General features: G+C 53.8%; 1 long non-coding RNA gene across 1 annotated transcript; it reads right to left on the bottom strand.

The window, feature by feature from the left end:
- Positions 1 to 13,890: 13,890 nt before the first annotated feature.
- On the bottom strand, positions 13,891 to 17,032 carry LOC134470641 (uncharacterized). Its single transcript, XR_010039643.1, has 2 exons — positions 16,773 to 17,032; positions 13,891 to 15,124 (listed from the first exon to the last, which is right to left on the bottom strand). It is a non-coding gene; the product is annotated as an uncharacterized LOC134470641 (long non-coding RNA).
- Positions 17,033 to 20,584: the final 3,552 nt, after the last annotated feature.

The raw sequence follows: 20,584 nt of genomic DNA, 5'->3' as shown, positions 1-20,584 counted from the left end.
TTGGTCCACTTTTAAAGAGAAAAAAAATTGTTTTGGCTCACGGTTTTGGAGGTTCAAGCCCATAATAGTTTGGTCCATTGGAGTGTGTGGTGGAACAAAAAAGCTCACCTTATTGCCAGGAAGAGAGAGACAGAGAGAGAAAGAAAGAGGGTCCAGGGATCCCACAGGCCCCCTCAAGGCCACACCCCAAAGACCTAAAGTCCTCCCACCAGCGCTCACTTCTTAAACATCCAACCACCTCCAAGAGCGCCACCCTGAGGGCCGAATCTTCAGCATGCAGGGCTTTGGGTGGCATTTAGGATGTAAACTACCGTAAGTCCTGGAACTAAGTTCAACCAGGATGATGCCAGGGACACTCTGTGATGTCCAACCCGGGCATAGGTGTGACCAGACGTGGGCGCGCTGGCTTCACTGATAGGTGCACTGCCTGTCGGCCAAGCCCGGGTGGGGTGAAGCCCCCACCCCACCCCCAGGCCTGGGCAGAGCCGCCCTTGGCCTCACCAGGGCTTAGAGCAGAGACGAGGTGGCGGAGCTGCGGCTTCACCTGGAGCAGGCTCCTCTGTTTCAACTCCATAAACTGTAAAGGCAACAAAGCCCTTTCTGTATTTTGCGAGAGGCACAGTTTGCAAACGAGCTCATCACTCCGCAGCCGTGCGTGGCCTGGTGGCGGGCCTTATAACAAGTGGCAGTAAAACATTTTATAGGTCCCTCGCCCCTCCTCTCCCCGCCGTGTAGTTTTCTCTGTTTGGGATTGGACTTGGTGTTTCCCCTTCTCTTTCTCCTTGTACTTTCTCTCATGTTAATTATATTAGTTGCCATGGAAACGGTGATGTCATTGGCACCGGCGCACTCAATGACGTCCAAAAGCACAGTTTATAGCTTGAAATGTATTCCACGGCTTGCAGCCTTGATGAGGGTTCTATGGCGACTCTGTCTCGGGTACCATCTGGGCACAAGGGTGGCAGTGGAGGGGAAGTAGCTGGCTTGGTGGCTGTGGGTTTGCACCTTGGCTCCTGGGAAGACTCCTCTCATGTTCCATATTTGTCCTCATTGGAGATTTCGGGGTCTTGGGCACAGGGGTGCTGCTGGAAGAAAATGCGCTCCCCATGCGGGCTCCGCGCACACAGGTACATGCAGCTGGCCCATTTGGGTTTCCTTTGTGAAGGTGCGTTGTGTTCCCACTAGTGAATTTTGCCATTTTTTAATCTTCCCCGCTGTGGCTCCAAGAGCAAGGTGTGGGCAAAACTTGATACAAAGACAGGAGAGTCACAGTGGAAGTTGGGGTGCCCTGTGTCTCCTGGATAGGGACTACAGGTCGGGGCCCATTAGCTCACCCCATCCCAGCAGATCTAGCACCCAGCAGAGAGGCCTCAAGGCAGGAACCACTCGGTGGAGACCCCCTGATGAGTTTCAGCTCCTGGCATTACCCAGAGTGAGCCAAGGGTGATCAGGTAACCAAACCCCCCAGGCCACATGGACGTCAGGTGCTGTGCCCCAGTTCTGGGGCATTTGTGACCAAGGGTGGGAGGACCCTGGATTTTGGGCAGATGGGCTTGCAAGAGCCAGATAGGAGGTACTCGGGGCAGAGGCCACTGGCTTGGGGCTCAGGGGTTATGACACAGAGAGGGGATACAAAGCTAACTTTATGGAAATAAAATTATTGGCCCCAGAAGTAGGGAGTCCAAGGCAGAATGTCAGCCTCACATAGTGATGTCTGGGTCTCTTGGCCCTTCTGTCTCCTGCAGTGTTTGTTTTGGTTTGGTTTTTGAGACAGGATCATTCTCAGTCTCTAAATCTCCCACACTGAACTCAAAGTTGTGACCCTCCCGCCTCAGCCTCCCAGACAGCTGGGATTACAGGTGTGCACTGCTTCACCAAGCTCTATCTGGGTTTTAATCCCCCTGGTGTACTGAGGTTTACCTTTAAAGCCCAGTTATTCCAAGGTATATCATTGGACCAAATTGAATCAGGTGCCCAGCCATGAGCCAGTTACTGTGAAGGGGTGTGGCTTCCTCTGATTGGCCAGGCCTGAGTCACATGGCTGCCTGCAAGCCTTATAAAGAGGGTAGCTGCCACGCTCTGATTGAGATGAAGGGAATGGAAATGAAAAGTGGGTACCAGGCAGCCTCCAGGCTTCTCTCCGCTCTTATCTGACTTGAGGGTCCCACCTTGCTCTCAGCAGAACATTTTAGCAGGCACCAAAGCCCAGCACTGTGGCCCAGCCCCGAGCCCTCAGGCAGCTGGGGAGCCTTCGCTGAACTGAACGGGACAGGAGCCCCAGGTGGTGGAGACCCCGGGCCTTGCAAGTCCCAAGGACAGTCCCAAGGTCAGATCTGAGCCAAGTTGTGGTGGCGGAGGATGGTGGGGGGGACAGATGGAGAAGGGTGTGAGGTGGTCCAGGCAGTAGGGGAGGACCCAGGAAGACTGTGACTTGGGGACGTGAGGACCTAACGAAATCACTTACTACATAGATGAAAGATGTGCCACGGACACACAGGAGGCCTTGTATAGATATTTGCTGTGATAATAAGGATATTAATAGTATTAATAGTAATAGTAATATTACTATTAATAATAGGGAAGCCCAGCAATGGAGGAAAAAAGTAGCAAGGAGGAATCTCAGCATAGGGGAAAACAGAGACGGCTTAGATCAGTGTCTCTCAATAACCTCACCATTGCCAGGGAACATTTGGCTGCATCTGGAGATGTTTTGGGTTGTCACGATGGCTGGGAGGGCCCTTTGCTTCTAGAGTCTAATGGACAGGGCACAGGGATGCTGCCAGCTATGCACCACATGCAGGAAAACTCCCTAGCAAAGAATTATCCCACCCGAGTGGCGGTTGGTCTGAGACTGAATCAGCTAGGCTTAAATGAAATGTGAGGCCCATTGTGGAGCATAATACAGTCCAGAAAAAGGAAGCTTTGGACAGGGCTGAGGCTGTGGGGTAGCAGAGACTACTAAAAGAGCGTTCCTTCCCGCCTACCTCAAGCCTGCCAAGTAAGCACCCTCCTGCCCCACCTGCAGTATGGTGGAGATGGGGCTGGGGTAGAGAAGGTGCCAGCTGGGGCTGCCACTGTCGCTGGGAGGTGTGCAGACAGTAGCCAGAGGTGGCATCTCTCCAGCTGCTGGATCACAGACCCTCTTTGTACCTTGAGTGGGCACCGATGTCCCACTTTGGCGTGGACCTACCCCTGGCACTTGGCGCACTGGAAACAGGGACCCCTGCCCACCCAGCCCTGTAGGTCACTGTGTTCTGCAGCTGTGGGCCTGCCCGTCAGTCCTCTGTGGTTTGCAATGTCGACTTGTTTCAGAACTGTGAGCACAGGGCACAGGAAAAGAGAGTGAGAGGGAAGGAAAAGACAGAAAAAAGAAAGGGAGACGGCCAGTGTGGTGGCGCACATCTGTAATGCCAACACACAGGAGGCTGAGGCAGGAGGCTGGCTGCAAGCTTGGGCCAGCCTGGGCTACACAGTGAGAGCCTGTCTCAGAAAATCAAACCAACCAAACAAACAAAACCGTGAGAGCCTGAGACAGACAGGCAGGTTCCCCGCAGTAAAGGGAAACACAGGCAGAGAGGCCAGGGGAGGCTGAGAGGCAGGTGGAAACAGACAAACGGAGATAAACCAGAGTGAAAATCAGCCCAAGAGCCCGGCAGAGTGACAGTCACAAAGAAAACCAGAAAGCAGAAAAGGCTGAGCTGCGAGCGCGGAGGGGGATCTTTCCTGCCTCACCGCCCAGCGCCCGGCTCTGCACTCTTCGAGTCTCAGCCAGGCCGGGCCGGCCGGCCGGGGGCCCCTCTCCTTGGGGCTGGGCGGGCGCCCTGTTCCCATTACTGCTGGCATCCCCTGCGCTGGACCGCGGCCAACAGGAAATGCCTGGGACGAGTCTTTCCACTTGCTTTTTTTCCAACTTTTATTTATTCATTTTCATTTTTTGGCTTGGATTGAAATAAGAGAAAACAAGAAGGAAAAGATTAAAAGAAGAAAAAGAAGTGCCACCTGTTTGTTTTTTTTTAAATGTATCTAGTAATAGCCCGAGCTGGGCCCGGGAGGCGCCGGTCCATTGTGTGCACCCAGCTGTCCCCGATGCCGCCCCCTGGGATTTATGACCTCACACTCCCATGACATCACAATGCGTTACCATGGGCCCTGCTTTATTGTCGTAAATAAAGGGCTGTTTCTCGGGACAAGGGTTGACTGACTGGGAGGGGAAAAAATTCTCTGTGTAATGTGTTTTCTTGGGAAGACAGTTCGTTCGGAAGTCAGAAAAGCTGCAAAGATCACGGTACACACAGTTCCTTCCCTGTGGCCCTGTGGCCTCGGGATCGGGTTCAGGCCGGGAACGGGAGGGCCTGGTTCCGCATCCTCGCAGCTCCAAACACGGTCTCTCCTTATTCCCCGGAAATGCACTGAACACCTACTATGCGCTAGGCACTGCCCCAAGCTGGATGACATAGCTGAGAATCACAGGTGCCAGCCCCATCCCTTTGGGGTCTGCAGTACTTCTGGACATGACTAGTGTGAATGGGTAACTGAGGAGAGAGCCCAGGGAGGAGCCCTGAGAGGTGCAATCTGGGAGGGCGTCCTTGTGGAGGTGACCATGTAGACAAGGCCTCAGGTGGGGAGAGAAGCAGCCAGGAAGGGTGGGAGCGGGGGATAGGAGCACAAGCGGGGACGGCCACCCTGGGCAGAGTGACCACGGGGATCGGTCTCCGTCCGTTTGTGTTGCTGTCACCCAGTACTACAGGCCGGGCTTTTGTTTGAGACAGGGTCTCCCTGTGTAGGCCAGGTTGGCCCAAACTCGTGGAGAGCCTAGCTGTTCTCAAGCACAGAGCCAGGGCAGGTGCTTGGCCCAGCAAACTCGGTGCCTTTAGCGATTTTGCAACAAGGGGCCCCCATTGTGCCCTGCACCCCACAAATCACGCAGCTGGGTGTCTTGGGGGGCGACTGTGGCTTCTCCCTCCTCCCTTCCTGCACTGCACTATGAGATCCCTCGGATCCAGTTGGCTTATTCATCACTGTCTGCCCAACCCGTATCCACGCAGCGTTGTCGCTGGCTGGGACAGACAGGTGATGGGGCCACTGCTGTCATCCCCTGCACCCCCTGGACACCCTAAGAACAGCCCCCAGAACCAGGGCTTTCCAGGCTGGCAGGGAGCAGGGGTACAGCCAGAGGAGCTCCCAGCGTCTGGGGTGTGCCAGCCGGGCCCCAAAGACCCTGAGAACTCACTAGAGGCTGGCTCTGGAAACAGCATTTCGGAGCCCAGCAATGTGAGATTCCCGGGTCGGAGCTGGAGCAGGTGGTGGTCTCAAACTGTCAGGGTGGGGGATGCCAATCTCAAAGTGGCAGTGGCGGCCAGAGTGTGAGGCGTACGATACCCCCAGCCCCGGAAGGCAGGCAGGACCCAGGCCAAAGGCTGCCGTGCACCAGGCAGCACAGGAGGGGAGGCTTGGCTTTAGTTGAGCACCTACTGTGTGCCGGGCTCCATGCTTGCTCAGCAGCATGGGAAAGGGGCTCCAGGCCAGGTGGCAAGCGGGCTCGGATGTTTTGGGCAGTTCAGTCCCATGTCATTCCTTCCTATGCCTGCTGCCTTCCCCACCTTTATGTGTAATTATTAAACATTAGGAAGTAAATTTATGTAAAATTAACCATGTTAGCGGAGCATGGCAGCACACAACTAATCCCAGTGCTCCAAAAGGCTGAGGCAGGAGAATCTCCTATTTTGAGCCCAGGTAGGCAGTTCAGAGACTTAGTGATAGCTTCTCCCAAAATAAAGAATAAAAAGGGCTGGAGATAGAGCTCAGAGCCAAACCCCTGGATTCAGTCCCCTTACCAGAAATAATAATAATAATAATAATAATGATAATGATAAGCATGTTGGAGTGTGTGATTCAGCGGCCTTTAGTGTATTTCTAAAGTTTTGCAATCTCCGTCTTTATCACCCCAAAAGGAGACCCCATAACGTACCCAGTGCTCATTCATCCTCTCTCCCCCCGCCCTGGCCCCCAAGAGGGGTTAACGCGCTTTCTGTCCTAGCGGGGTCCCTCTTCTGGACTTGTCACAGTCCTCGCCTTCCGGGCTGGTCCCTTTCACGTAGGTGCCTGCCCGTCCTGGCCCACCTGGGTGCTTTGCTCCTCTTACGGTGGAACCCTATTCTAGTCTGTGGCGTTGCCACATTCTGTTTATCTTACCGTCTACTGATGGACATCTGGGTTAGGCGTACGTTTTCTGTTCTCTTGGAGCAGGATTGCTAGGTCAGGTGGTAACTGTACATTGAACTTTTTGGAGGGATTGAACTCCAGACTTCACACGTACTAGTCAAATGCTCTTCCACCGTGCTATATTCCTAGTGCTCTCCTGATTTTATTTTGAGACAGAGTCTCAGTAAATTGCCCAGGTTGGTCTCCAGCTTCTGATCCTCGTGCCTCAGCCTCCCAAGTAGCTGGAGTGACACGCGCATGCCATCCCATCTGGCTAAACTGAACTTTTTAAAGACCCTCAAGCCGTTTCCTATAGCAGCTGCACCACATTGAATTCCTCCCCACAGTGGAAGGGGCTCGGACGGCTCCACACTTGTACCTCGCTGCGTGTTTCCTGATTGGTGTTTTTGTTTTGAAATCACCGTTTTTTCATGGGGGTGGAGGTGGATCCTCATCTGCCGTAGGGGCTTAAACCCAAAGCGATGTCCTTCAGATTTAAAGCAAAGCCCTATGACAACCAGCTTGTAGGAGGGGCCAAGCAAAAGAATCCCTCATACAGGGAGAAGCCCGGTGGTCCAGCCACTCCCGGCTGCATGGGGTCCCAAAGGGCCCAGATCTGATGTTGGCATCACCCTCGGTCCCTGATGTGGCATGGCTGCATGTATATGTGTGATTGCAGACAGAGCTGGGTCACCTGCGCCCCCTGAATGAGGCAGCACCTGGGCTACCTGGCTAGGTCACCCATGGCCTCTGTGGGCAGCAGGGGCCACACTGGCCGTGGGTACCAGAAAGTGGTCAGAGCAGGGCCAACCTATGCATCTTAGTCTGTGGCTTCCCACAAGCCCCCACAGCAGGCTTTCCTATCACAGGATCACATGACCATCAGTGAGCCAATCGCAGGCTAGAGGACAAATCAGATGTCCAGCATCATTATTTGGGGAACAATAGATATAGAATAATAGAACAGATATTGGGGACACGGGACAAGGACAGGGTCAGCCACTACATCCAGAGCTATACTTTAAACTAACAGGTGCTCTCTTTTTGACATAGAAGATGTAGCTGAGGAAAGGTTGCCCCGTGGACCTCCATCCCAGCCACTTGCCACCTCTAATTTCCTTTTTTATATTTGTTTGTTTATGGTACTGGGGACTGAGCCCAGGGCCTTTGCAGTGAGCCCCATCCCTATGCAGTTCAGCTGGCCTTGAGCACACTTTGTAGCCCAGGCTGGTCTTGAATTTGCAATAATCCTCCTGCTTTAGCCTCCCAAGCGCTGAAATTACAGGGGTGTGCCACCACGCCCAGCCTGGACTCCAACTTACAATCCTCCTGCACCAGCTTCCCAGAGATCTGGGATGATAGGCATGCGCCTCCGTATCTGACTGACTTTTATTTCTTTGAGACAATGTCTTCTGTGTTGCCTAACTGAACTCAGGCTCGCTGGGTTCAAGCAATTCTCCTGCCTCAGCCTCTCAAGTAGATTGGACTGTAACAGGTGTATGCCCCCATGCCCAGCTTGAAGAGAATCATTCTGTTTTCCTTCCTTCCTTCCTTCGGTGCCAGGGTCTCCAGTATGCCAGCACCTACTCCACCACTGAGCTATGTTCCCAGCATGCATCTTCCTTTTTACCCACAGTTTCTAGCACCTGGCATTGTCTGCCTTTGATCTGGCCACCCCTGCGGTCCAGCCAAGCAGTGACCCTGCATGTCCATCCACTGCAATCAGGTCGCCTGGCTCCCAGCCAGGGCAGGGGCTTCCTATCGTGCTCCTGATCATGTGTCTGCTCGAATCAGCCTTCTGGCAGCCTGCAGGGCCGGCCCTCGGAACCACTCCTGTGCAGACATCCGCTGGTCAGCAGTTCTGGGCCCGAGGCTGCTGGGCCAGGGCCTCCTAGATCTGCTGTCTGTCCACAAGCATCGGCTGCTCGCAGCTGCAGCTCCAGCCCTGCTGGGCAATGCAGCAGGGCCTGCTGTCCAAGGAGGCTGGAGGCTGAGCCGGAGTGGACCAGGGGCCAAGGACGTGCGTGGTGGAGGGAGGGTTTCAGAAGAGTCAGAGGAGAGGATGACGGAGAAAGAAGAAAAGAGGGCCAGGAGGGAGGGAGGGGGAAAGGGGCAGAGCCAGGGAGACGCTGGAGCAGCAAAGGGACCTCATCTTACAATCCTGTCTGCATCCCTGGCACCTGCTATCGTGCCTGGCACGAGCAGGGCACAGCTGGTTAAACTGGCCTCAGAAATGAAGGGCAGAGAGATTCCCGAGAGGGAGGGGCAGTGGAAGAAGAAAGGTGCTTGCTCAGCAGGGCAGAAGTGCTAAGTAATCTGACAACACTTGTTTTGGCTTGTTTTTTCCTTCCTGTATGACAACTGAACCTCCGATCTTCATCCTGAGGGCAGCTCCAGCCCTTTTTAATTTGTTTGATTTAGAGGCGATGTCTTGCTAAGTTGCTAGCTGCCCAGGTTGGGCTCAAATTTGAGATCCTCCTGCCTCAGCCTCCCAGAGAGCTAGGAGTACAGGCATGCGCTTCTGTCCTGACCTTTTTTGTTTTTTGAGACAGGGTCTCGCTATGCAGTTCAAACTGGCCTTGAGCTCACTTTGTAGCCCACACTGGCCCCGAACTCACAGCGGTCCTCCTGCCCCAGCCTCGAGAGTGCTGGGATTACAGGCGTGAGCCACCATGCCCGGCTTCCGCACCTGATTTTGTTTGCCTTTATACCCTCGTGGCCAAGGTCTGCATGGCTGCATGCCTCCCCATTCATACACTCAGAGTGTTGTATGAAGAGTTAGGGATGGTGTGATTAGGTCATGAGAGTGGATCCCTCCTGGGTAGGCGAGAACTCAGTTGCCTTTTTGCTATGCGAGGCTGCAGCGAGAAGGGGCCGTCACACTCAGCACCCCACACACGCACCCAGTCTGCAGAAGCCTTGCCCTGGGGCTTCCCGGCGGCGTCAGAACTGCGGCAACACATTTGTGCTGCTCAGAAATCGCCTGTCTTAGGGATTTTGTTGTAGCAGCCTGAGCAGGACTAAGACACTCATCACGCCGGTCCCGGAATTCCCCAGAGGCTCCATTCATGCTTATCTTGCTGAACTGGAGGAAAAGGAGAAAGAGGAACAGAAAGGAAGAGAAAGAGGACAGGAGGGAGAAAGGAACGGGGAGGGGCGGGTGGGGAGGGAGGCGGAGGTGGGGCCAGAAGGAGGGCGGGCAGCACCGGGCAGCCCAGCCAGGAAGCGATGGGGCCACCGGAGCGGGCGCCATCCCTTTGATGAAAATGCACATTAGCAAACGTGCTAGGATCTGACAAGCGCCAGCAGGCCCATCGCGGAGTGCAGAAGCGCTACATCTGTCAGGGCTTCGGTTTTTAAGTCAGCACTTTCCCTCTTCCCAGGCTGGGAGTCTGCAGACTGTGTGTCCAGCCCGCCCGCCCCACAGCCCAGAGTGACGAGGAGCTGTCAGGCTGCCAGGGAGCCCGCAGGGGCGAGTGGGGGCACCCAGGGGTCTGTGGGAGACGGGAGCCGTGGTCCACCCTCCAGCAGCGTCACGGGAGGTCCCGTGGAAGGGGCACAGGATGCAGGTGATGCTTTCAGCTCCCACTGGGTGCCTCCCAGAGGAGGAAGCTCCGCAGGGACCAAGCAGTGGCCCCGATTCACGGCTGACACCTCAGGGTTGGGACTGCTTTGGAAGAGGGTCTTTGCATTAAAGACCTTGAATCATCGCAACAGTCCCGGATTTGAGGTGTTCTCTGTGGTCAAGGACTGGGCTCCTCCCAAACGGACAGAGACCCAAAGACAAACGGAAGGCAGGGCTGGATGACCACCGAGGTGCACGCTGCAGCTTCCTGGGCTGCTGCGAAGTGAACAGAACCGAGGCCACAGCACCCCCAGAAGCTGGAGGAAGAGGACAGCGGGACCTGGTTTGGGACTCAGCTCCTGGGCCTGGCAGGACCAAAGAGGGTCAGAGGCTGGCGGGCTGAGGGGCGATGGCTTCTGATTTCACAGTGTGGGTTCCTCCTCTCTCTCTCTCTCTCTTTCTCTCTCTCTCTTTAGCTCTCTATTTCATTCTGTTCATTCAGACCGTGGGGACTGAACCCATGGTCTGTGCGCTGAGCTACACCCCAACCCTTTTTTATTGACACAGAGTCTCACTAAGTCACCAAGGTACCCAGGCCGATCCTCCTGCCTCAGCCTCCCTGAGTTCTCGGATTAAATGCCTGTGCCTCCTGGCCGGCTTCAGTTGCTTCTCCATGGGAGTCTCACCACTGTGAATCTCTCAGCTGGCTGATGAGGTCAGCCCTGAGCGGAGGACACGGCCCGTCCCCTGGCTTGGAATTTTACATGTGTGGAAGAAAGGTGACTGCCACCCTGAAGCAGAAGGAGGAGCCCGGACACCGATGTGTGCAGAGACCAGGAAGTCATGAACCTCAGTGTCACCCCTGATGAGGACGTCACCAGTCTGACCGGTGTCAGGCCTTCGAAGGTGTCACAGAGGAAGGTACAGTAGGTGGACCAAATTTCCCTGTCTGCCTGGGACCTGCCTGGATTTAGAAGTTCCATGTCCTAGGCAACCAGGATGCCAGGAAGAAGCAGTTTCTTCAGGCATCGCAGGATCATTGTCCATTATTCATTGTTCAATTATCTGTGCTTCCAGCCACCCCCCATTCACCCATCCACTCCCCATTTACCCATTTATCTGCTCACAGAAATAATGTGGTAACACCAAGCCCCACTTTAGTGACTGATTACTGTCCAGTAGACACCGACATTGACTCATTGAAAAAGCTATTTAGGGAGCATCTGACACTGCTCTATGCACAGGGAAATTCAGCAGAGAACAAAACACAACATCAGCTCCTACACAGCTACATCTGATTCTCCCCAGGCCCCATGAGAGAGATCCCATTGGACCTCCATCTGCCCAGGTGAGGAAACTGAGGCTCAGGTAATGAAGTGACTTGCTCAAGGCCACGTAGCTACGACACAGCTGGGATCAGAACCCAGGCACAACTGACTACAAGGCCTGGCTTCCACCCTGAGGCCACCGTGCCCTGCACAAAGGCTAAGGAACGTGGCTGTGGGGTTTGGGCAGGCAGGCAGAAGAGATGAGCTGGCCAGGGAGATGGGAGACCAGAGGGGCCGGCTCTGAGGGTGGGCAGAACTCCCACACTCACGCTACAGAGATTTCCCGTTTTGTCCTGGGCACTGTTCTGGCTACCAGGAGGTACAGATGCCCAAAAGATAACAAGGTCTCTAGTAGCATGAACTTAACGCATTCTAGTGGACAAAGATGGACAAGAACCAGTGGGAAAATAGGGTCACTTCTGACAGTGTTATATGGCAGGACCGGGCCCTGGGTGGGAAAGAGCAGGGTAGGGATTGGAGATCAGGCTCCGCTCTGAGATGCCACAGTGTCCGGAAATGCCAGGCTTGGGCAGGAGAGGCGGAGCCTTCCCGACCCAGGGAATAGCACGTCGGGATGCTCAGAGGCGAGAAGAAGCCATTACTGTGCAAGGACCAGAAACATTGGAGGTCAGGGAAGAGGAACCAGAGGCAGTCTAGGCACGAGGGTCGCATCCTACAGGGCCTGGCAGAGGACAGCAGAGGGCCACGTTCTCATCTGACATGGAGCACAGAGAAGCCCAGCGGCCTGCCTGTGAGAACACAGCTTCCCAGCATCAGAGCTGCCTTGAGGACCCCAGACTGGGCTGGGCTTTCTTCTGGGTCAGACTCCGCATCCTTGTCAAAGGCTCTGCAATGCAACAGAGGGGCGCTGGCTGCTCCCCAAGCCCAGGAGCCAGCCCTGCACACTGCTCACAGACTCTAGGTCTGCCCCTTAATTTCCACGACTTTCAATTTCCTGATCTAAGAGAAGTTTACAGACACGGTGTGGTGTGCGTGGCGGGCTGTAATAACCAGCTGTAGAATAAATGACCCCTTCGTCTCCATTCACGGGTACTTAAGCCTCCTGCTGAGAGCAAAGGTGAAATCCTGGGGCGGGGAGGGCAGGGTTTACTTTGCCAGTGATCTGTACTCTGTCTTCACTGCTGGGTACTTCAATTTGTCACTGATTAACCATGTTTGTTTAACTCCTCTGGTGTTTGGAAGTGTTTAAGCAAAAATATTTAGCATAATAAATGCTTCCTGATTTCTGTGAGATCCTACATAGGCTAGCACCCCAATTTTCCTTAAGAAGCCCCCCTCCCCCTCCACCTCAGCCTATTCCCTGGCTTTGTGTTAAATCCATCTTTCAGCACCCAGAATGCCATGTGGCTCTGGATTGGCCAATCAGAACGCTGCATTCTTCTAGACACTGTAATTGGGTTAAAGATGGACAAGTGAGCCAATCAGAATCCAGGGGAAACTGATTTTTGCAACAACATTCAGAAAACACTACTGTTTTCTGCTAGATATGAACCTGAAGGAATAAACAGGACCTGCTGGTAACTTCATGGAATTTTAGGATAGAGAAGAGCCAGGTTCCAGGGATATTTGCACCTCTAGATCCAACAGTACCTGAAGCCCACCTGTGGTGGTTAATTTTTGGATCACAAGTGCCCAGTTTAAAAATTTTACCTGGAATTTATCAGTACAACTTTTTTTTATTAGTCTTTTTGAGGCAAGGTCTCACTCTGCAGTTCAAGCTGGCCTTGAGCTCACAGCAGTCCTCCTGCCTCAGCCTCCTGAGTGTTAGGATTATAAGTGTGCACCACCACAATCGGCCTTATGAATCATATCTTTTTCCCCCTTAGTCAGATTTTATTTTAGATATATAAGGATCACGTTCATCACACAGAATATGCATCTGTACCTGATATAATTTGATTCATTTTTTCTCCCGTTCCCTAACTCCACCTTTAACCCCTCCTTCCCTCCCCATTTATAAAAGCTTTGTTTCCATTTTTCTTCCTTTTCCATAAACTGTATCTTAATAAAGCTATTATCTAAAAATTAATTTACTACCCAGGTGTGGTGGTATACACAGGAGGCTGAGGCAAGAGGATGGGGGGCCGGGGGGAGGGTTGAGGCAGCCTGGGGAACATGCAGAGCTCACAGCAGCCAGGAATACATAGCGAGAAGGCCAAAAGGGGGCGGGGGTCCCACATACCAGTAAAACCATTAAATATACAATTTTTATATATATTCAGAGAGATGTGCCACCATCACACACTCAATTTCCCAATATTTTGATCCTGTACAGAAGAAACCTGAGCTTTTAGCTGTCACCGGTCCTCCCTCATGCCCTGACGCCTTCCGCTCCAGCCCCTGGAAACCACTGATCTCTTTTATTGGCATGGATTAGCCTCTTCCGGACATTTCCTGTAAACGGAACCATGTTACAGGCGGCCCCTTGTGTCTGGATCTTCCACCAACCACAATTTTAAGGTTCTCTTGTTCCCTTTGATGAGATAATATTTCATTCTGTGACGGTGCCGTGTTGGCTAATTTATCCATGCATCCGCAGTAGGGGGGTGTAAGTTCTTGGGTGGACGTATGTTTTAAATTCAGTTGAGTATGTATCTAGCGGTGGGGTTGCCGGTCCACATGCTTAACTCTATGCTTTACCATTTTTCCAAAGCAGCTGCACATGCTACGCCCGCTAGCAGAGTTCTGGGGCCCCGAGTTCTCCACATCCTCGATGTCACTTACTAGGATTTTTACACTGTAGCCCTCTGAGTAGCAGGGGAAGAACTGTGCCAGTTTTTGTAAATAAAGCTTTATTGGTACACCTGTGCTCATTCATCATTTATAGATTGTTTCTGCCTTTACACCCAACAGCAGAGGACAACCATCATCACCAAGATGCCCAGGACCCACAAGCCTAAAATATTTACTGTCTGTTGTAGTCAAGGTTTTGCAAGGAGAACAAGAAAATACAGCACACGTAATTGTAAATGTCACAATAGTCACCTGAGTCAAATTCAAAGAAATCTGTCCATACACTGAGACCCAAGGAATCCAACTGAGGGCCTGGATCCCACAGCGATGTCCTGCATGGGTCCAGTTGAAGACCTAGAGCCCATGATAATGCCCCCATGTGTCCAGCTGGAGGCCTAGAGCTCCCAACAAGACTCATACAAGTCTCTTTCAGGGATCTGCACTGGGAAGGCCCAAAGGCCAGCGGTGGAAGCCAAAAAGTCTATGCCAGTGGGGTGAAGGATCTGTGCCAGCAGGCTGAGGGTTCTGCACTGGAGCCAGGAAGCAATACCCAAAGGACCAGGGCTCCCCCCAAAAGTACCACAGCCATCCTCAGTGACACTGAGGTCCTGAGCTCCTCTAACACTGGGAACAGCTGAGTTCATGTCAGGACGCCAGCGTGGCAAGCTTCTCCCCCTGCAGACCCAGGAAGCGATACTCAAAGTGACGACCAGAGCTCCCCCAAGGTGAACCACAGCCACTCTCAGCGACAACAAGGTCCCGAGCTCCTCCGATGGTGAGAACAGCTGACTTCATATCAGGGAAGAAGCTCCCACAGCAACAGAACCAACAGCACCAAACAACAACTCTTCGGCTCCAGCAGTCCTCAGGTGGGCCGGAACCCTCTGCGCCGCGCTGATTCACTTCAGCTGCTGTTTAGGGCCAGTTTTCAATCCATCACACCATCCCGCCCTCACTATCTTCTGTTTTGTGTTGTTTTTTTCTTTCATACCAGGAATCAAACTCACGACCTCACACTTGCCAGGCAGGCGCTGTGCTGCTGAGCTTTATCCCTTTATCCCTTTATCCCTGGCTTAGCTCATCCTTTATGGAAAAAGCTGTGTGGCTCTGGACTCCACCTGGCTCTTTTATTGCTTATAAAAGGAATTTAAGGGGTAGAAAGAGTCCAACCTGGCTCTTTTATTGCTTATAAAAGGAATTTAAGGGGTAGAAAGAGTCCATCCTTACCTAGGAACACAAGCTGGGCTGGAATCTTTGTGGACCTCAGTTCCCACATCTGTAAAATGGACACGATAGGGTCGTGAGATTAGGAAGGGCAGGAAAATACACAGCTAGGTTCAGTTGTTCCTTTACCATCTCTAGAGCCACTGTCTGTCTGTCTGTCTGTCTGTCTGTCTGTCTGTCACACACACACCCCTGCCAGGCAGCTGGAGGCAGCTGGGTTACTGGATTCCCACTGAGGCTTCCTTCTCTGCTCTGGAGAAGCCTGGGGTGTGTGTCTTATGCACAATCTTCCATTCTACAGCACGGACAAGGGCTCAGAGACATGTAGTGAGCTCCTCACAGTCACACAGCAAGGGGGAAGTCCAGCCCTGCCGCACTTCCTGTGCTACCTCAGGCCAGGCCCTTGAGGCCACCAGGGCTCCATCTGTCCCTGTCGCTGAGCTGACGTGTCTCCTGCAGGAGTAGGGGCGGCTGGACAGCCCTGGCCTGCTGGGCCCATGGGCAGGGTGCGAGCTTGGTGTCTCCCTCTGCCCCTCTTCACTTCCTGCTGCCAAGAGCCTGCTCCTGGCTCAGCAGATTGGGCCCGGACAGCGGCTCCCAGCTTGTGGGTGTTTCTGACCTCGCCCACTCTGTCATCACCAGGAGGATCCGCAGTTCTGAAGCCCCGAATGGGCACTGGGCTTTGGGCATTGCAGGAAGCTACAATCACCCTGAGTTAAGGCAACCATGAGCTTCCCGTTGGAGGTGGCTGGGCAGTTTGCAAAATTCAGGGATGGAGGCTGCCGGTGTGCTCTGATCCCACGCTGATTTGAAGGTCAGAAGCCACCCCCACAGGTTGATGCATTTGGAGGCAGGGCCTTGGGACATGGTTAGGGTCAGGCGAGGTCCTGAGAGTGGCATCAGCCAAGGAGAAGACGGCCTCGAGCCAGCCACTGAGTGCTTCTCCACCAATGTCCTCGCCGTGCAGCAGAGCAGCTGGAGGCTGATTCTGTCCTCCAGACTTTCAGAAGTCCAGTCCAGAAGCCGATCAAACCACTACTCTCTATAAATTGCCCAATCTGGAGCTGGGCATGGGGGAACAGGCCGTGAGCCCAGCACTCAGGAGGCCGAGGCAGGTTGATCTTTACGAGTTCTGTCTCGCTCTTATTTTTTGATCTCTATGATTTTGGACAAACCACCCAGATGTCTATGCCTCAGTTTCCTCATCTGTAACATGGGGACAATACTCATAGACTGCAAATACTCGGTAGCTGGTGCCTGTCACAGAGCATTCACTGCTATTCAGTTTACATGCCTGGACTCGATCCCCATAGCAATCGAAGTAGTGGGTGCCATCATTGCGCCCCTCACCAGGTTGGGAAACTGAGGCACACAGAGGTTGGGTAACTTAAATTCTATCTCTCAGAGACACGGCCCCCAGGCTGTTTTTATGCAGAGGGAAGGGCAGGGTGAAGGAGAACAGAGCGAAGCTAGGTGCACCCCTGGGGGCACTGAGGGTCCCGTGGCGCGGGTCCCTCCAGGTGGGTGCTCACTAGACCCGCAGGAAACTGGACTTGGGGTGAACCATGTGTGCTGGCACTTCCCTGTCACTATTCTGTGGATCCCACCATCTCCACCTCCGTTCAGATATCACGAGTCAGAGTCAGTGTGTCTCTCCCGCTGTAAAGTGCTAAATCAAAGCCCAGTGTGGTGGCACACACCTGTGATCCAGCACGCGGGAGCTGAGGAAGGGGGCTGGTGCCAGTTGGAAGCCATCCTGGGCCACTGCCCTGAACGGGCCCCACTGGGGCTGGTCTGCCTCACAGAAGTCAGATGGGGTCTCCCCGAGGCCCCGAGGCTGGAGCTGGGCCCAGGCAGAAGAGTTGAGCGCCTTCTCCTGTGCCTTTGGTTGACTTCCGCTGCTGGGCGGGGAGCGGCTCTCTGGCTCTCTTCACGAGGCAGCCGGGCCAGCAGGCAGCTGGGTTCCAGGAAAGCGAAAGTAGCTCTCAGGCCTCTGGCTGCTCGCTGCCCCGCCTCCATTCTCCCACTAGAAGGGAGGCCAGGGCCACAGAGGGGAGCACCAGAGTCCACGGCAGCTAAAGAATGGGCGAAGCCTGATGTGGTAGCGCCTGCCTGTGATCTCAGGACCCTGGGAGGCTGAGGCAGGAGGATTTCAAGTCTGAACTCAGCCTGGGCAACTTAGTCACACGGTCAGACTGTCAAAAAGTGCAAAGGCCTGAGGACATAGCTCAGTGCAAAGGCCCCGAGGCCCTGGTTCAACCTCCAAAGAGAGAGAGCGAGATGAGATGGTATCTTTGGAAAAACCCACCTGGAAAGACAATCACCCTGGTAGACTGCGCATGCCAGGGTGCCTCCCTCCACACCCAAAATGTATCAGAGAGACGAGAATAGAGACCCAGGCGCTCAGCCTCTGCTGTTCCCTTCCCGGAAAGGTGGATCGTCCTGATATTCCTAGTGTTTACTTTTTACTCTGCTTTTCAAAGGTTTTGTGGTTTGAGACAGGGCCTTACTGTGTAGCCCAGGCTGGCCTTGAACTCACAGCAATCCTCCTGCCTCAGCCTCCTGCGTGGTGGGACTAAGTCAGCTGACCCCACTCGGTGTGAAGATGACACAGGATTACTTTCCAGGATTTCGCTGTTTGTTTCAGGAGTGGGATTGAACTGGGGTCTTCACAGTGAGCTACATTCTTGGGCTGGCCAATTTTCAATGTTGAATCAGGGTGACGCTAAGTCCTCAGACTGCTCAGGCTGGGCTCAGATTTGCAATCTTCCTGCCGCAGCCTGCCTCGGCCACCACGCAGGCCGGCCCTTCCTGTCTGGCTCTTGTGTCCACGGTCGGTTGCTCAGCCAGGCTGCTGGAGTCCCAAGACCAGAGACCTGAGTTCTGGGGCTCTGCTGCTGGTCGGAGGTGAGGAGGACCCTGACCCCCCGCACATGCACGCGGGACACAAGAGGAGTCCTGGCTGTCCTTTCCTGCTGATTCTGATCCCGATCCCAGGACCTTGCCGGCTGCGTCTGGGGGTGTGCAAGAGACACCCCCATTTCCAACCCTGGGCCGAGGGCCCCCGCAGCGGCAGGTCTGTATTTTAAAAACCACACAGTCCTCAGAGAGGTGGCTTAAGAAGGGTGGTGACAGACAGAGCCGCCCTCAGGTGACCACATTGCCACTCATCCCACCTGCAGGCCAGGAGCAGCCAGTACCTAGAGCTGGCCTCTGTCCCTGACAGAGTAGACACCGGGACCAGGCCCTGCAGAGGAAAGAAAATTGCTTTCCCCATGAAACACCTGCCCAGAGAGGTCAAGCAACCCCAGAGAACACGCAGCGGGGGAGCTGGGGCCACCCCGCTGCGGCACAAAGGACCACTGTCCACCCACGTGGTCTTTCCCTCTGGAGGAGCCCAAGGCAATGGAATGCGCAACATTCCCAGCATGCCCTAAACTCCCCCAGAGGCCCCCCAGGGATCTGGAGTTGGAAAACCAGCCCCGGGTCTCCTCACACATACCCCTCTCCCCACCAGCTCCCTCCCCTGAAGTTAAGCCAGATCTCTTGAGGCATGGCCTCAACCTACCTTGTCCAGCTCTGTCCTTCTGGAATCTGTTAACCCCTTCTCGCCCCCTTGACTCCTTCACCTCTTTACTGATCTAGATTGAATGTTTCCGTGACTCTGGTTATTATTCTGTGACTCTCTCTCTCTCCCATAAAGCAACATTGCCATGTATCGTTGTACAGGCTGTGCACTGCACAACTCTAGAGACACTGTTCGTATAGACCTCACTGTCATTCTCCGGACGTTCGCCTATGAGAACTGGGCTGATGTCTGTTTATGGCTGCAAACCCGGGAGTGAGGTATACATCATGATGGGCGCCACCCCCAGCCCCTCACAGGTGGCATCTTTTGCCAGGAAGGGCATCCTGCTGGTTTCGGTGCTTATTGTGTGCATCAGGCACATGCTAGGTTCTTGCAAAAACAGAAGTCTTCTAGTGACCCCCCATATTCTGGGGGGGGGGGCAAATCAGCTGGCATCGAGTACAGGGCAGGGGTGGGGCTGAGCAGGGCCCAGATCTGCCAGCCTTTGGAGCCAGGTATTTTCCCCACAGTGCTCTGGGGCTGCTGTGGACACTGCTCCTTGAGCCAACATCACAATCATGGAAGTTGGGACTCTGGCTCTCATGTCTGTCACCCCTCCAGGAAGTGGGGCTTGCTAGGCTTCACCCTGCTCCACTCCACCCCACTCTCCTCTAATGGGGAGGATTTGTGCAAAGCCCCATCCAGCTCGTCCTGTTCCTTCTTATAATCAGGCATATCCTTCCCTTCCTTCTTGGGGTTCAGTCCTGGGAATGAAACTCAGAACCTTCACACTCAATTACACCCCCAGCCCTTTTTATTTTGAGACAGGATCTTGCTAAATCTTTCAATTGCCCAGGTGGGGCTCACACTTGAGATCCTCCTGCCTCAGCCTCCCGGACTGCTGGGATTACAGGTGTGCACCATCACACCCTCTCCACGCTGTGACTTCAGTGTGTCTTCCTCAAGCGCTTCTGTTGGAAACAGAATTCTCAATGCTACAGCATCCAGGTGGGGCCTGTGAGAGTGAGGCCCCGGCAGGCAGTATAAGTAGATCAGTGCTGACCGGAAAGGCTTCAGGCTGGCTCTGGGGAGGACGGCGGTGGAAGGGGCTGGTGGAAGACAGCAGCTCGCATCATGGCGACCAGGAAGCAGCTTGCTACGGGAGGAACCCACAGAGAGAAAAGCCCTTCCGGGTCATGCCCTCACCTCGCCTAGCCAGACCAGTCTTCCAGCACTGAGCCAGCTATAGCACCCCCATAATTCAGTCCCCTTCCACAGGCCCCACTTCTGCGTGCCAGAGGTGCTGGGGAGAGGCACCCATATATAAAGCATAACCACCATGAAATGGCACTTCAAAAAAGCCCTCATCAAATGAGTGGCCATGACCTGAGACTCCCAAGCCTCCCAGAACTATAAAAGATACATCTGTGTTCTTTGTAAGTCACCCTGTCTATGGCATTCCATTTCAGCGATACAAAATAAGCAAAGATCGCTCTCCAAGCTCAGTGCATTTCAAAGTCATTAAAGATGAAAGACTTAATCCACTCTTAGCTTTTACCATATTGGCAAGTTTAATTCCCAGGACTGAACCCCTGGGCCAAATCTGGACAGCCATTTGCTTGTGTAAATAAAGTTTTATTGGAACACAACCAGGTCCATTCATTTGCATCCCGACTACGGCTGCTTACGCGCAGCCTCAAAGCTGCAAGTGTTCACCCCCTGACCCTCTGCAGAAAACATTTGCCACGCCAGTTTTAGAAGACACCGAGGATTCTCTCAGATGCCCCCTTACCCAGGAATCTCCTTCTTCATGAAGAAGAGCTCACTGCCGGCGGGAAGCTGAAAAGTCAGACACTGCCGTTGGTTGAATGGTGCCCCCCAAAACGTGCCATGCCAATACCTCGACTCTGAGACTGACTATTCAAAAAGTGGTGTTTGCAGATG

Source organism: Cavia porcellus, unplaced genomic scaffold (assembly GCF_034190915.1).
Source record: "Cavia porcellus strain 051 isolate PalLab524CR breed Dunkin Hartley unplaced genomic scaffold, mCavPor4.1 scaffold_16, whole genome shotgun sequence".
Classification (NCBI taxonomy): domain Eukaryota; kingdom Metazoa; phylum Chordata; class Mammalia; order Rodentia; family Caviidae; genus Cavia; species Cavia porcellus.
Note: the sequence above shows the minus strand (reverse complement) of the source record. Positions and strands in the feature narration are given on the sequence as shown.